We start from the raw sequence: 17,350 nt of genomic DNA, 5'->3' as shown, positions 1-17,350 counted from the left end.
CTGACCTTACTGATCACAGAGTAGGAAGGGGTCAGTGAGAATGCTGACCACAGCCCTCTCTGTGATGAGGTGTCACTGATTGACACTCGGCCCTGGGCGCTTCAGGGCTTTAAACTGAAGTGACCTGGTTTGAGATAATCAGTGATGCTCCTCCTCGTCACAAGGGGAAGGGCCTCAGGGCACTTTTGACAGACTGAGTTGGGCTATGAAATACTCGGATTGGCTCCGAGCTCAGCTGAGGCAGACAGGAGCCCTAGCATTTAGTGCATGCCTAGCTCCTGGCTACCTGACCTGAACAAAGAGAGTGTTTGCCAGACTGACCTTCTTCAGCCTCACATACACTCTTCTTGTCAGGAAAAAAGGACATCCGCGCCTGCACTGATTTCATCTCCATTGTACTCAAGATCCCAGTCCCCATACTTCCGTTTAATGAATGGGAACTGGGATCTCCTCAGGGAGGTAGTTTGTGGTGCTTGAATGCAGGACTCAACAGTCGACCAACAGACACAGTAGCTCCCTTGTTTAGCTCAGTGTTTATTTTTTTAAAGAAATAAAAGTACATTTAATGACACAGTAATACTAAATACTACACAATGCAATGTATCTTACATGTTAGCGTTTCTGGAGCCATAGGTGTGATTTATTTATCATGATGCAATGCTCTCCCAGCTTCTTCTCTACTACTCTTTCCCTGCTCCCTATCTGCTGGATCTCCACCTGTCTGGTTAATATATATAAGTGAATCAAGCACAGGTGCAACCTTTCTTGCTCATAGTCAAATGCAGATGGGCCAGATTACCTATTCCATCATGTAACGCTATGCTGCAGGGGAAATTGCTGTGTGCATTCTGTGAAAGGGAGTGAGCTAAAATGCACCTTACCTAATTAGATGCGGTGCCCCTTCTGCTCTCTCAGAGAGCTGGCGCACTACAGGCAGCCTAGTGCCACTGCAGGTACCCTTGCTTCATGGTGCAAATGCAGGATGATTTTTTATAGGCAGGAAGACATACCTTCCTGCAGAAAAAACAATTTTTGGAGGCATAATACTTGTGCGCTGCAGAATACCGCAGTCGTGGAAAGAGGCAGTACCGAGGAGAAATGAAGATATTTCTACTTTTTATGTCTCTGTCAACTCGCCGCACCATTTTGGTGCAAACACAGGTTTACAAGTGTTTGTAATTCTGGGTTTGAGTCAAAATACATGGATGGATAAACGACCACGTCCATGTTCCACCCATGTATCACCTACCCAATGCAAAGTAATGCAAGGCAGCACTGTGCGATGCATTACATTACATTCTATTTACTAAACCAGGCAAAGGCATGCTTTGCACAAGAAACGCACCAACACACAAAGCAGTTTCCTTCAGTGTCAGGTGCTACTATGTTAATCTGAGCTTTTTTAAGACCACAAAATTGATGAGGGCCCAGCAGATTCGCCAGAAATACAGTTTGACAAAAACTATGAAAGAACAAAGTAATAATTGCCAAAACGTCAAAAGAATGACGGACAATGCCAGCCCTAGTAGCTTTACGAATGCTTGTAAAAAAAGTCACTGCAACTCGGTCTGTCTCCATTCAATGCTACCACTGTAGAGAAGTGTGGCTCAATGGTTAGGGCAGGCAGACCTTGATGCAGAGCTCCGGCCAGGGAGTAGGGTTCGATTCCTGCCTTGGCGTGTCTTGGGCTCATAAATTCCTCTTACTGGATATTCTCGCCTCAGTGCCTATTCTAATCATGGGTCCCACACTGCAACTCTGGTCAACAGCTTGCTTAGTCTCCACAACGGCCCCCACAGTGCCGGGGAGGCCTGGTTTCACCATGGGGGTGCCCAGGAGTGGACACTTCACACGGAAAACCAGGAAGGGTTCCCTTGCGGTATTCGTACAAGCGCCGAGAAACCCACTGCGGGTAGCTGTGCGCTATACAAGTACAAAGACAAAGACACTGTCGAAATTGTTCAAGCATAGTTAAAAAAAATGCAGTAGTTATGGGTGCAAGGTCTTTGTAACTCCACTGGCTCCTACATAAAATGTACACCAGCCTCAAAGCGCTATCAAACACTACGGGCCATATTATCAAGCCCCAGCGATAATTATCGCTAAGCGCACTTATCACTAGGATAATTATCGCCGAGTAGCGTGGATTTTTATCACTGAGATAGCGTGCTATTAGCAACACTTATCTCAGAAGTGATAAAAATCCTTGCGCTAACTGCCAAATGAGAGATTATCGCTGGGACAACCAACGATAATCTCTCGAAGTTTGGCGTTAGCTCGATGATAGGGGCTCACAAACTTAGCCATGATATCCACCTTCCATAGGATATCATGGCTAAGTCGGGAAAATACCAGGTGTAAAAAAAGCAGCGCTAACTGCGGTTAGCGCTGCTTTTTTTTTATCACTAACAGGGTTAGCGATATCCTTGATAATAGGGGAAATGTCGCTTAACAACATTTCTCCTATTATTTTTCCCTGGAACGCCCCATTGCATCTCATTAGAGATGCAAGGGGAAGTGTAGAGAATAAGGGTGCTAACATGCGAATTTGCATGTTTGCACCCTGTTGCTGATAGGGAGTTAATTTTATCTCCGCTTTCTTGGCTTTTAAAGCCAAAAAAGCAGAGATAAATCCCTTGATAATATGCCCCTAAATTTGTTATGACTAGTATCCCTAAGTGATGCCCCTTTAAATGTTCAGGCTCCTCTACCAGTTTTTGGTCTCTCTACAAGTGTACATTACGGCTTCGCCTCTATCTGATTATATTTTAAATATCTCTCTTCATGACCTTGACTCGGTGCGCATGCGCAGAAGGGCGCTGGCGAGTCATTTACTCAAGATCCCCCTCCGCCCGGGTCCGCCCAGCGGCTGAGCGGCCGGCACTGATCATATGTGCAGGGTAATGAGAATTCCGATGATTGATGTGCTTAACAAGCAACTTACATATTGCACATTACACGCCAGCCCCCCTCCCTCCTTCGAAAATGGATCGAAAGCAAGTTTTTTTTTTCCTTGAAAATTGGAAGAGTCAAGAAAGCGAAGCATTAAACCTTCATTTCTAACCCGAAGCCCCGGACTCTGCTCTCGTGACTGAGAAGAGGGCAGAGAAACATTTAAAGAAGCGCTGCTCTGCAAGAGAGGTTACTACATACATTTATTTGAAAAGCGTCCCATTCACACAAAGGGATTTTTGACAGGAAAAGTAACTTTAAATCTCAAGTTACCTCCTTTATGATAGCCAGAAATGCCAAAGAGATTCTTTGTGGGCAACAAATACCTTTCCTACAGTAGACATTTTTTTTTGCAGTTTTAATGTAGCACGCACGGAGCCCAAGGGCATTGGAGACTTTTAAATGAGCATAATTTACATTATTCAAGGTCAGATTCATGTGTTTTAGGCAGAGGGAGGTTAAGTGACTTCCCCAAGATCACAGGACATTGTTCCAACGCCGAGACTCCATACTGGTAGCCATGTTCCAATCAAGGCCGCATCGTGCTCCATAGACTTCTGCCCCAGTGTGGAGAAATCCACAGCACAAACCCCCCCCCAATGCGTGGGAAATGGGCATTCCAAGGTGCGGTTGGCTCTGGAGACGGTAAGGTCCCCAAAAAATTACACTTTTGGGACGTATTCTCTGACTGAGCCCTTGACACCCTTGAAAGGGTGGGAGAGTGATGCCAGGCAAGGACTGCATTAACTCGCGTTCCAGGATGGGGAGGGCAGTGGATCAGCCCCAGACCTGCTCAGGGTTTAGATGAAGAGCTTTCTTCACAGGGAGAAATGATTTTCTCGCGCAGGAAAAAAAGTTTACATTTGCACCGGTGTCTCCGTTCCCCCTGTGTGAATTTCTATGCTAGGTTAAAATCCAGAGAGCACAAACAGGAAAGAATAGTCACACAGCATTTCCAGGAGAACGTCTGAAAATGTGTACCTGGCGCAGCTTTGAAGACGTACTACTGGAATATTAGTGAGTGGGGAAAAACATAATGGGCCTCATTTATGAGGCTGTGCGTCACTTTTACGCCGCCGGTGCGTCACTTTTTGTGACGCACCAGTGGCGCAAAAAATGTGCCTTGTTGTGCCATATTTACAAAGTGACGCATCTAGGTAGATGCGTCACTTTGTAAACCCCTGCGCCACATTATACCTGCACCAGGTATAATGTATGCAAGGGGGGCGTATTGACGCAAGGAAGGGTCGTAGAAGTGACGCAGTGAAATCTATAGGATTTCACTGTGTCACTTTTAGAACGCCGTTGCGTCAAAATCTTATGCCTGCCTCATAGCAGGCGTTAGACTGACGTAGGCCCTTTCACATGGGGCTTGCCCCATGTGAAAGGACGCATTGCTGGAGTTGCGTCACTTTTGTGACACACTCCAGCAATGCGTCACTTTTGCACTTACATACTGATGTATCTGTAACTCCTTGCGACATGATGCGTCGTACTGTAAATATGACGCATCAGGAATATCGCAAGGAGGGCGCAATGAAAAGTGACGCATCGCTGCTTTCACGCAGTGATGTGTCATTTCTCATAAATGAGGCCCAATATACATTCAACCAGAGATATAAATCTCTGCGCATCTGTTGTTTTTTCCTCGAATGGGGCCCATGCTTTTGTAAAGCCTAAACAAGGATTTATGGTAACTGGAGTGATGTTCTACAGGAGTAAATTAGATGTACAGGTTTTATCAGTGCTTATTTGTAAGAGAATGAGTGGTGGTACCCAAAACTCTGCTCAGATGCCTGAGGCTGGCGCTATTAAATGTCAGCGCACGAATACGAAGGCTGCATTGTCTTGAATCCCATCCAAACCTCAGGGCATATTACCAAGCAATAGCGATAATTATCGCTATTGCTTGGTTAGAGACAAAAATTTACCGCTGAGCTTCGGCGATTTTTACCGCAAATAAACCTTGGTATTACCAAGGTTTATCGCAAATGCGATAAAAATCGCCGCAAAGCATGAATATCGCTGAAAAGTCAGCGATATTCATGCATTAGCGAGCTAATGCTCTTAGCCATGTTATCCACCTCCCGTTGGATAACATGGCTAAGAACTGCTCAGGGCAGGTGTTAGCTTTTGGAGATATTCACCCTTAGCGCGAATATCTCCAAAAGTTGGTAATAGGAGATAGCGATGTTAGCAACTGTTTTCAGTCGCTAACATCTTGGCACGACCACTTTGCATGTCATTAGTGATAAATATCACTGACATGCAAAGTGGGGCCCAAGATGGTCGCTATCTCCTACTAGCTGTCGCTAACTGGTGTTAGCGACAGCTAGGTAATAGGGAGATATTTTTATCTCCGCTTTCTTGGCTTTTAAAGCCAAAAAAGTGGAAATAAACCCCCTTGATAATATGCCCCCTCTTTAGTCTACAAAACACTCAGTGCGCCTCTATCTCACTCTTGTGGGATACTGCGTTCTCGCCTTGTGACAGTGTTTCCTCTTTTCTCTTTCTTCTTCTTTCCCCCTTGTGCTTTTTCCCTTTGTTGCTCTCGGCAAATGTCTGAAGAGGAAAAATAAGTGCTGTCCCTCACAATGAGTTCCGGGTGAGCCCATTGGTAACCACTGGCTCAATTTAAGCACTGGCCCCCTCACATAAATAGCACTGTAGTGAGATAGAGTATGTGAAAAGCAGGGTATTACTTAGCCTTCAGAGTACGAAAACAATAATATCTGGTAGAGAACATCTTCAATGAATGTCGTATTTCTAAAAGTATCCCAAGTGTAGGGAATATATATCTAGAGAAAACCTGTCCAAAATATTTAAGTTGTTGTGCAATATGATAGGTGCATTGTAAGTCACAATGTTTGCCCATGAGGAATACCGGTGACCCATGTGAGCAAAGGCACCTGCATGGAGGGTCACAGAGGGATGTTTTTGACATGGCAAATGAAGTAAAACTGCCTTAGGCAAAAATAAAAGGGAGGCTTAGGTATGAGTAGGGCAGAAATCTTGTCTTTCTTTCTGAGGCTTTAGTTACTAAAAAATATTTGAGTTCAACCATGAAATTGTTGATAGTAGGCACTTCTCAGATAGAGAGGAGCAGGGAGTTTCACGGAGTAGAGGCCACTCCTTAGAAGGTGTTAGAAATGGGGTTTCTGGTTGGCTAACTTATACCTCCCGGCCAGGCAGGATCCACAAATCTAGTCAGTGTTAGCTACATACACAAATCAGATAATCTGTATAAACCCTCTGTTAGCTTAGCACACAGCAGATAGGCTTATCAAAAGAGGCAATGTGTAAAGTATTTGTGCAACACACACACACACACAGTAACAGAATGAATACACTCCAAGAAGACTTAACACAGGTTTATAAAAATAGTTTACTGTATTATTAGCAAAACTGAGCCAAAACGGTATGAATACAATTTATGCCTTTCAAGATATCCACATTTTAAGTAACAAGAAACAAATACAGTGCTCAGGGCTCTCCCTGTATTTCACGGTTTCTGCACAGTCACGCTGGACCAAAGAGAAACTATCAAATGCAGAAGAGGACCTCCACGGAGGCTGCCACCCGGCATCAAATGCTAGTAAGCCCCCAAAGCTCCGAGGCGCTGGAAAGGGGGGCTGTGGTTCTCTCAGACCCTACTCCGGTACCAGGGAAGCTACCTACGAGGAAGCAGAGGTTTGGCAAAGTACAGTACCTTGGAACATTGTTGGATAATGTAAACCCGCAACACCCAGGTCAATCCAGGAGTCGTGCTGCAGGAGTTGGAGACAGGCCCATGGATCAGAACATGTTTAGTCTTTGGTTCATGTTCCCAGTGGTTGCTGACGATGGAAACACCATGTGGCTCTAGCATGCAGAAGACCTCTGAGCCTCGCAATTCAGGATCTGCCGCTCATCAACAGGGCAGAGCAGGCAGGTTTATTAAAGAAGGCAACTTGTAAAGTATTTGAATAACACACCTAGGGCCATATGTAGGTGGGGTAATACCGGTCGGTAATGGTGAAATTCGGTAAATTTCCCCGTTACCGACCAGTATTTAGGGATATGAGATGTAGGAGGCTGCAAATAAGGAATTGGTAATACACCGATTCGTTATTTTAAGGAATTGGTAAAATACCAATTCCTTTTTTTAAGGAATCGGTAAATTACCGATTCCTGAAAGTATATGTAGGTAGCACTCAAGTGAGTACATTTTAGCCTTAAGGATTCGTTATTTACCACCAACTATAAGTTCAACAAGTTTCTGCCAGGTATATTAATTTTGGCATTCCTCAGGACCACTGTCATGTCACTCTACTATATTTCGTGATAAACTAAACATACTTATGTGAACTCAATAGGGACCAGCTTCCGTCTGGTCTTGTCTCTATAGGCAGAACAAATTCTGCCTCTACCTTATGTAGGTCCTTTGTCTCTGTGAGGGTACCTTACACGCCGTCACTGCAGCAGAGTCTGCCAAGGCCTTTGTCTGTAGACTCGGCTGCAGTGCGGCTACTGTGTGCAAGAGGGAACCCAATGATGAAGCATTTCACCCGCGTGGTGAATGAGGGTTCTTGTCTTTAAACGCAAATGCTTTGTTCACAATACACTTTTTTTCTACACACACTGGGCTCTATACCATTCGGTTATCCTTTGTGAGATATTATACAGTGGAGTGATGCTGTGAATGGTTATAATTTCTCCTTTTTCAGACCTTGTTGAGGGATAGACATATGGGGTGAGAGACACGGTACTTCTACCTAATAGTGCATTTGATGTAGGGGATGACTTCAAAGGAACTATCTTATGTGCACAAGGATCTCTTTTGGCCCCGTACTGCTTGCAAGCCAATCCTGGAGGCGGGTGGTAGAGCAGTGCTTTGTGTGTAGACAGGACACTACCTATTGAACTGTAAGTGTCAGCTCCTGCCCAGGAAGACCCATCAGAATGCAGATGAATGCAGATAAGTTCTTAGAATGCAGATGAGCCTCACCTTACTGTGTCTGTGGCTTTCTAGAGGGAATGCATCAAGTGTAGCTCTCACCCAGCCCAGATATGTATTGGAGTCAGGCAGCAGGCACACAGAGCAAAGCTTAGAGCAGGTAATAGTACACTACCAGGAAATATAAAATGTAAACATACATGTGGAGAAGCGAGGCTCAATGGTTAGAGCGGCAGACCCTGATGCAGAGGTCTGGCCCGGGACCAGGGTTCAATCCCCGCCTCAGTGGCTCTTGGATTCAATATCCCCAGACCTGATAATTCTCGCCTAGGTGCCTAGTCTAATCATGGGTCCCACTCTGTGACTCTGGGCAATAGCTTGCTTAATCTCCACAATGGCCCCAGCAGTGCTTGGATGCCTGGGTGCACAGGAGTGGACATTTCACAGGAAAGCCAGGAAGGGTTCCACAGCGATATGAATACAGCTCTACAAGACCTCAGGGTAGAAGTGTGCTATATAAATACAAACAAATTTACATGTCTTACCTTTTAGTTAGAATATATTTCAAACGTACTCAAATAATCTTTTCAAGATATTTCTTTTTATATTGCAACATGTTTACTTTTTTATATTGCAGTGCTAATTATTGTTAATCTACAAAAGTTCATTCTTTCATGAGAAATTTAAAGTCAATTCAATGAAAAATAATTTAAAGCAATTGAATCCAGTAACAATTGAAAGGTATATGATGGTCATTCCCAATGCATTTCGGGTTCATCCTGAACCATTTGTCAGGGGATTAGCATTACAAGATTACAACATTTTTATACAATTCCTAGAAAGTAGCTTCCAGAGTGATTTCCGTCCGAATCTGCAACACAAAATCATGTTCTTATTACCTGATAATTCTGTACATTCTAATCATCTAATTAAGTAAGTAATAGAGTACTGAGAGTTTGTGAAAAAATATAAGCCTCCCAAAGAAGAGTACGTGTGAGTTAAAGTCAGGAAAAAGAAAGAAAAGGAAGGAAATATTTCCAACGCTTCAAAATAGGGAGAGAACATGCAAGTTATTGCATTGGTTAGCAGTGGCAGAGTGCTCATAGTCCTAAGGCTAACAAAAAGAATTCAGCAAAAATAGGAGGAATAAAGCAAAATGTTTTACATGATCCTTCAGAAAGGGCCATTTTCCAACCTAAGATCTGCTTTAGGGTTTTCGGAAATGCCAGGCACACTCCTCTCTAGTCCAAAATATCTTGAATTGGCTATTTTGACTCAATCAGATGAGTTGCTTTGTTTGTGATACACAAAGCGTAAATTGACATCTTATTTCTAGTGGAAGCCAAGACTCAGGAGCGTAGCTAGAAATTGTGGAGCCCGGGGCTATCCCTCAGATTGCCGCCCCTTGGGGGGTGGGGTGGGTGGCGCTGGAGAACAAGGCCGGTGAGCACTTGAAAGATATCCGAGAGACACGTAGTATTGCTGCTAATAGTTACCTCGATCATGGAGTTACATGCACATAGATGAGGGATTTTAATTTTTGTCCCTGAGAAAGTATGACTTCTAGACGTTGAAATGTCACTCATAATTACAATGAAATTCTGAAAGTGCCACACATAGCAATCTGACACCTTGGCAGCTATCATGGATGAGCCACAGACTCAGCCACCCACCCCTATGAGTCTGCTGCTGCTCTCCTCTTACCTCACTCGCTCCAAGCAGGGTCTATGGCAGGCAAGGGTGGTTCCAGGAGATGCAACTTCATAGTCACTTGTGCTGAACAATACTAGCGCATTCTTTGCAAGGTACTTCAGAAAATCATGTAAATAGTTCAATAATAAAGCCAGACTCTTCTCATCGAGAGGTGTGTAGGCAAGCATTGCACCAATACGGACAAACAGTCTTAAAGGGTGAGGTGCGCCATAGAAGTGTGACATCTGTGCATCTGGATAATCAGCCAGAATTTCTGCATACTGTGGCCTCTCAAACTTGTACAGCAGCTGTGTGCCGAGCATCACGTTAAAGTATTCCTTAATTCCAGCAACCATTTTGTTCTCTGCATACTCCTTGTTATCAGTGTTGCCTCACGATTTCTTATAATTTGCATAATCCTATAAAATGGCATCAACACTTTTTTTAGCAGGGAGATAGAAGAGCTGCTTTTGCCTAGTTATCAAGTCGCAGCCATCAAACAGCCACGGTTTGAGCTCCTCTGGAATCTTTACTTTCACTTCAACTTTGTTTATAAACGTTTCCTCATTTGTGCTCATATGTCTGAGTGCATGCGTGCACAAAGGTCTGTGTGTATATGGTTGCATATGTCTGTGTGTACATGTGTGCATATGACTGTATGTACATCTGTGTGTACTTGTGTGCACAGGTGTGTGTGTAAGTCTGTGCATATGTCTATGTGCATGTGTGCGTACAGGTATCTGTGCATGTGTGCGCACAGGTCTGTGTGTAAGTGTGCGAATATGTCTGTGTGCATGTGTATGCACAGGTCTGCGTGTATGAGTGTGCACAGGTCATTGTGTATGTGTGCTCATATGCTTGTCTGCATGTATGCGCACAGGTCTGTGTGTATATGGGTACATATGTCTGTGTGCACATGCTTGCATGTGACTGTATGCACATCTGTGTGTACTTGTGTGCACGGGTCTGTGTGTAAGTGTGCACATATGTCTAGGTGTAGTTGTGTGCACAGGTCTCTGTGTAAGTGTGTGCATATGTCTATGTGTAAGTGTGCGCACAGGTCTGTGAGTATGTGTGCGCACAGGTCTACGTGTACGTGTGTTCATATATCTGAATGTATGTGTGTTCGCTGGTGTATGTGTACTTGTGTGCAGAGAGCATTTAGCTCTCCGTGACACGCCTCTCTTTACATTCGGGCCTGGAAGGTAAACCCAAGTCACAGCACATCCTGGTCACTGACATTTCTGTCCGCTCTCGGGTCACCCCCGGCTGAGTGATGAATAAATCATTCCCAGGCCTGCAGTGCTTAAGAATGGCGGGAGAGGTCGAGGGCACGTGTGAAGGAAGCAGAATTCCTCCCTATGATAGGATCTATTAGTCGTACTTTGGGGTGTCTATTTATATACAAATTTAATTATTGCCTCTCATTTTAGTATAAAATGTTTCTAAGCTATGGCTAATGAGCAGCTGGCCTTTAGGGGTGGGCATTTGGGTTATATTGTTACAGTGACTTTTCGGCGTGGTAATGCATTGGGTTCCATGGCTGCCATAGTCTGTATGTTTAGTAGTTTCCACTTTACAACTGCCCTTTCTCAAGCTTCTCTTCATGCGTTCCTTACGAAAACTGGTACAAATACTCATCTACACACAAGCTCGCTGGTTTTGAGATCCTGGGTAGAATATCCCGATAGGGCTTGTTCTAGACCTACAGGCTGCCAATGGCTTCAGTGAGTTGTGTTTGTTTCAGATGTGTCTTTCCATTTCGTATGTATTGGGCAAAAAGAGCACGTCCGCTGCTTGGTGCACAGTGGCAGGCAGTGTAGGTCACAGTTCATTGCCATCTTTTAATGACGCCGCTGCTGCTTTCAGCTCTGGACCAGTCTTCAGCATTACAGCAGAATAGTGCATAATCTATGAGGCAGACCCAAAAAAGTATGCTGTATGAGTCGTTTGACAATGAAGCCTATGCATGTCTTGGTTCTGCAGGTGACAAGGAGAAACGCTCCAGGGGGTTCTGTTTCCCTTTCAGTTCTGTTTTTTTTTTTTCATAGCTTTAAAGTTGACAGTCGGACTTGTTAAATTCTGGAGAACCAGGAAATTTAGCGGTCACGGTGTGTCCAGTATCACACAGTTAACCAGGACTTCTACAGACTTTACTACTACTAAACTGAGAAAAATTCTATTTTTTAGACTTTCGGTATTCACAAAAGGCATTTAGGAGTCCTAAAGTTAGGACTCCTAACTTTACTACTACTAAATTGAGAAAAATCCTAACTTTAGGACTTTCGATATTCACTGAAGGCATTTAGGAGTCCTAAAGTTAGGACTCCTAATTTTACTACTACTAAAGTGAGAAAAATCCTAACTTTAAGACTTTCGGTATTCACAGAAAGCATTTAGGAGTCCTAATGTTAGGACTCCTAACATCTGTGAATACCAAAATGAGTAAGTGCCTTCTGTGAATACCAAAATGAGTAAGTGCCTTCTGTGAATACCAAAATGGTAGTAAGTTTAGGATTTTGTCTTAAGTTAGTTCTGTGAATCGGGCCCATAATGTCTACAAAAAAGTGACTTGGGCCAACGAGAACTGGATCTCTTGTAGATCCATTTTATGGCAGGGGAATGGGTATTATTAGGATTTGATTTCAGATCATTATGGGTCATGTGAACAAGGGCTTTATCTCCACTTTTGTGGCTTTACATGCCAAAGAAGCGGAGATAAAAATATCGCCCCATCAACAACAGGGTGCTAACATGCAAAATATCATGTTAGCACCCTTTTTTACTACGCTTCCCTTTGCATCTCAAATGAGATGCAAAGTGGGCATTCCAGAGCAAAATAATATGAATAATGTCGCTAAGCCACATTTCTCCTATTATCACGCTTCATGCTAATCCTGTTAGAGACAAAAAAAGCAGCGCTAACCATGGTTAACTCTGCTTTTATACGTCTGCTGATTTTCAGACTTAGCCATGTAATCCAATGGGCGGTGGTTTACATGGCTAAGTCCACCATGGACTATCAACAAGGATATCTCTACCTTTGTAGTTTTATCGCTGCATTATCAGCGATAACCTCCCAAAATGCCGCTATCTCTAGATTTTTTATCGCCTAGGCGGATGCGTTATTAATAACGCGATAACCAGGTGATTTTATCCAGCGATAGTGGGCGTTAAAAAATTAACGCTAAGTGCCCTTAGAATACATTTTCCCTGTTCCTTGTTAATATGCCGCTATGTCTTTGCATTGAGTTTCAAACTTTAATGTCAAATAACTAGGGAGTACGGTATTGTTTAAAATGCTAAAATATCTTTTTCACGGTTTGGAACGCTGGGTAAAAACAAATGGAAACACTTGCAGTCCACCAAAGGTCGGAATATGTTATACAAATGTGCTTAAACAGACAAGGGGCATAATATGCAAAATCAAAAGTACCTTGATTGACAAGGATATCTGTAATATTTATCAATTGGAGTGGAGATATTTCTAAAAGATGTCAAAAAGCTGCAAAGCAAATTTGTTCTTAGGTGTCAGTCCTGGAATTACAATATGGGTCTAGTGATGTACAGACACATGCACAAAGTAGAAGATAAATGTACTTGACATACATAACATGGACCATAAAAATGGAAAGATCATAAGGATGACATGCGCGAGAAAAGTGTATCAGTAAGGGTCACAGCATTCACATGTGATAGATTGAGTTGTGAGCTCGCTCGTTGTGTTGCTGAACTGATTTGATGAACAATTGGGGACAGACCACAAAAGTTATTTTTTCCTGAATGAGGCAGTAAAAAATACATTGAGTGCATTTACACAGTGGATCGATGCATCAGAGTGGGTGAGCTTGTCTCCTAGAAATAGCTGCCTTCACTTAACAGGATGAGTTGGATGTGCCTGTGTGACTGTGCCTTAGAATATGGCTAGAAGGCTCCTCCCTTGATCTTTGTAGGATGCCTGCTGGAGGATTTTCTATAGAAGGCAGTCACAAATCAGGTGATCGATGTGGCTCTTATTCAAGCCCTACAATACTAGTCCATTCTTCAATCATTACTGGACATCTCCACAGTCTTCCTCACCATGTCGACCACATAGCACTGCCTGACACAAAAGGATCTGGGGCAGCATCTAGAATGAGCTTTTACCATATCACCCTGAATGGTATCTTAGCTATACCAGACAAACTAATCCCAGTTGATGAACATTTTTGAGCAACTTTACTAGTGTTTCATCTAATGCAGCATAGAACCAAAGATGCTGCACTGCATTGCATGAAAGGAAGAGAACAGGACAATTCCATAGCTACTAAGATTTGGCACTCCTGTTCTGTTACCCTCTGCTGATACCATTCCAGTACAAAATACTAAGCTCTGACATAGTTTAAATCTTTTCCTACTTTGTATGTGTGCTATGTAGTTTACCACACATGCAAAGATTGTACAGGAACAACGTGTTAGATGATTTGGTCTGAACTCTTGCAGATCCAGCCACTTTTTTGTAGTGTGTAGTAAAGCTCCATTTCACAACCTACTTTGTGCCCTTGTATGCCATCCTAGTTGCACTTGCCAGTATGGCACAGCCCCCACAACGTCTTCAAGGCCACATCCAGTTATGCTAATGACCAGATCAAAGGCTGGATTGTCAGCTGCCTTTCCTAGATGTTCCGATCCTATCTCATGTCAACTCTCACTGAAAAGTCATATTAGAATTCATGCTAATCATATCTCATGCAAACAACAAGACATCAAGAATGGGTCACAGAGATGGATTTCCTCCACAGATTGTTGACTGTGCCACGTTTTTGCGACATCACATAGAAACAAACCTCAGTGTCACTACTCACACAGCCCTGAACAGAAAGTAAAATGTTTAGAGCATGGTGGATAGATTTGGCCTCCATTCCCCTGGCAGAGGTAGAGATTCACGTCTTCTCCGTTGAGATGCCTGTGTCCTCAGTGAAGCCACTGCAGCTGGAGCTTAACTGAAGGCCCTGGTACTTTGCCAAGTAAGGTTTTTGGTTTTTCGATAACATCCAAAAGGAAATAAAAACATAGATGACTGACACCCTGTGGCTTTTGGAAGTATTTTGTGTTCTTTCTTTTTGGGGGCCACCGGGGTTTCCCTAGAGGTCCTGAACAGAAACAATGTATGTTGGACTAACCACGATAAATAGGGTGGACTTTTAAGACATAGTGTGCCTATTGATTTTGTGGTGTTCTGGCTGATGGGTACAGGTTTCTGATGCTGGAGCTTCAACCAGCAGGAATCTAGTATTCATCTACCTTTAAATCGGGCAAACGAACTGTATGTGTTGAGAATGGTCTTCATCCGCCCTTTTAATGGCCCCAAGTGTTCCTTTTTTTACCTGCTGGATCTGCAAACAGAATTAGCTCTTTTAGCTGAAGCAACTTCATATAAGCGTTCACTAGGTAATTGTCCTTTCCATAGTGATGCGGTACTCGCCGATATACCTTACGTTCACCGGACACCATTTTGGATTGTCCTACATCCCACTGCATACCTCACCACTGAAAACAACACTGACCTTCAGAGAGCACTGCTGGCTCTCACTGCCCAATTGCATCCCATTAAAAAATGTGCTGCATCATCTAGGCAGATAATTTTGGCTCTCCCTCATAGCATCCACCCTAGAAACAGGTCTACCCTTGCACCTTGTAATAGGAGGCCCTATGTCTGAAAGCTGCTATCACATTACTTAATTATACAGAAACAAAGGTCCTTAGCTTATATAGGATCAGGAAGAGAATAAAATATAGGCCATAATAGGTGACTATCGGGCATATTATCAACGGGATTTATCTCTGCTTTTTTGGCTTTAAGAGCCAAGAAAGCGGGGATAAAATTATCTCTCTATTACCTAGCTGTCGCTAACACCACTTAGCGACAGCTAGTAGGAGATAGCGATCATGTTGTGCCCCGCTTTGCATGTCAGTGATATTTATCACTAATGACATGCAAAGTGGGCGTGCCACTATGTTAGCGACTGGAAACAGTCGCTAACATCGCTATCTCCTATTACCAACTTTTGGAGATATTCGCGCTAATCGCGAATATCTCCAAAAGCTAACACCTGCCCCTGAGCAGTTCTTAGCCATGTTATCTAATGGTAGGTGGATAACATGGCTAAGAGCATTAGTTCGGTAATGCATAATTATCGCTGACTTTTCAGCGATATTCATGCATTTCGGCCGATTTTTATCGCTTAGGAGATAAACCTTGATAATAGCAAGTTTCCTAAGCGATAAATATCGCCGCAGCTCGGGGATAAAAATATCGCCGCTAAAACAACATAGCGATAATTATCGCTAGTTGTTGGTAATATGCCCCTATATTTGTCCACTGCCCAGCCGGACAGGGTTTTTATTTTTCAATCAATGTAAACAATTAGGAAAATTGGTTGTAAGACACAATCCTGTACTATACTGGAGGGAAAAACAAAACAACATAAAAGGGAGTTACAGGCAAAACATGAACATTGTTGGTCACTTTTAAATCAGTGTCAAATTAAAGTATTGCCAAAAGAGTGCTAGACACAACAAGATTAACCATAATAGTCGGCTTGTGAAAGCACTGTAAGAAGTCGACGTTCCGATCCCTTATGCTCTATATTAGTGGGACCATCAGGACTGACAATATGAACATTTGACTGCCTGGCACAATTGTAGTACAACCGCCCTTTCTAGTGGCTGTGACCCCAGATACGAGTGGAGGAATTGGATGGAATTGTAATGCAACCCGCCTAGGTTGGTCGGGTGCGTCTCCTTGAAGCTTGTATATGTTCCGGACTAAGCATGGGCGAATTTTGCGAATCTGGCGTTCGCGAATTTGCGTATTTGCGAACTCGCAATCCGCAAAAAAAATGTTTGTGTTCGCAAGGGTTTCTGCCAGTTCGGGAGGGTTTGGTACCAGTTCGCAATTGCGAACTTACGTGTCGGCTCGCAACGGTTACGACTATGTTGTTTCTACGTCTGGTTCATCATCACAGGTTCCCAGCACCCTCTGTTTAACCACTGCCACCCTCTGTTTCACCCATGCCACCCTCTGGTACATCAATGCCACCCTCTGGTTCATCCTCACTGTAGGTTATGGGGGGAAAAGCAAGCACACCTGCCCTGCTTCAACTGACATGAATTAATTTGGGGTTGGTTTATTAATGTGTCACTGTTTTAAAATTCCAGTCTGGCACCTGCTTCCTTATCTGTAATTTGCTTTCTGTTGCAGTACAACTTTTTTTCCCAGGACCTTTGTGGCCTACTTGTAGCTATTCTATGAGCCTGCTGTGAGGGTCAGAGCAGGGTCATACAATTGTTGCAACTAGCAACTGAACTCTGGCGGGGCCCCAGTTGTGGAATTTTAGTTTGCGAACTGAACATCATCTGCGCCATCTTACCCATTCCTCAGACTCACATACGAATATGCACGGCAGCCATTTTAGGTACCATGGTCTCCCTGTTCACGATCAATCGCTAGCGCACTCCCCTAACCCTGCAAGCATCCCCCATGCACCCTGGCTGCCCCCGCTCTCACATGCACAAGTCATGAACCCTCTCCTTCCGCGTGACTCTGTCCCAGGGAGTCACACCCCGCGCCTGACCAACACCTCCTTTCCTTCCATGAATACCCCTCTTTTGATAAACCCTTCCTCTACGCTCGATTGTCCACGCCGACCCTTCCTTTCATGAATATCTCTCCTTTGATGACCCCTTCCTCTGAGCCCGATTATCTGCATGGATCCCAGGCCATCACCT

The 17,350-nt window shown here is 43.7% G+C and overlaps 1 pseudogene; it reads right to left on the bottom strand.

Moving 5' to 3' along the window:
* Positions 1-9,588: 9,588 nt before the first annotated feature.
* On the bottom strand, positions 9,589-10,158 carry LOC147729302 (mortality factor 4-like protein 1 pseudogene; annotated as a pseudogene).
* Positions 10,159-17,350: the final 7,192 nt, after the last annotated feature.

Source organism: Lissotriton vulgaris, chromosome 2_2, assembly GCF_964263255.1.
Source record: "Lissotriton vulgaris chromosome 2_2, aLisVul1.2, whole genome shotgun sequence".
Classification (NCBI taxonomy): domain Eukaryota; kingdom Metazoa; phylum Chordata; class Amphibia; order Caudata; family Salamandridae; genus Lissotriton; species Lissotriton vulgaris.
Note: the sequence above shows the minus strand (reverse complement) of the source record. Positions and strands in the feature narration are given on the sequence as shown.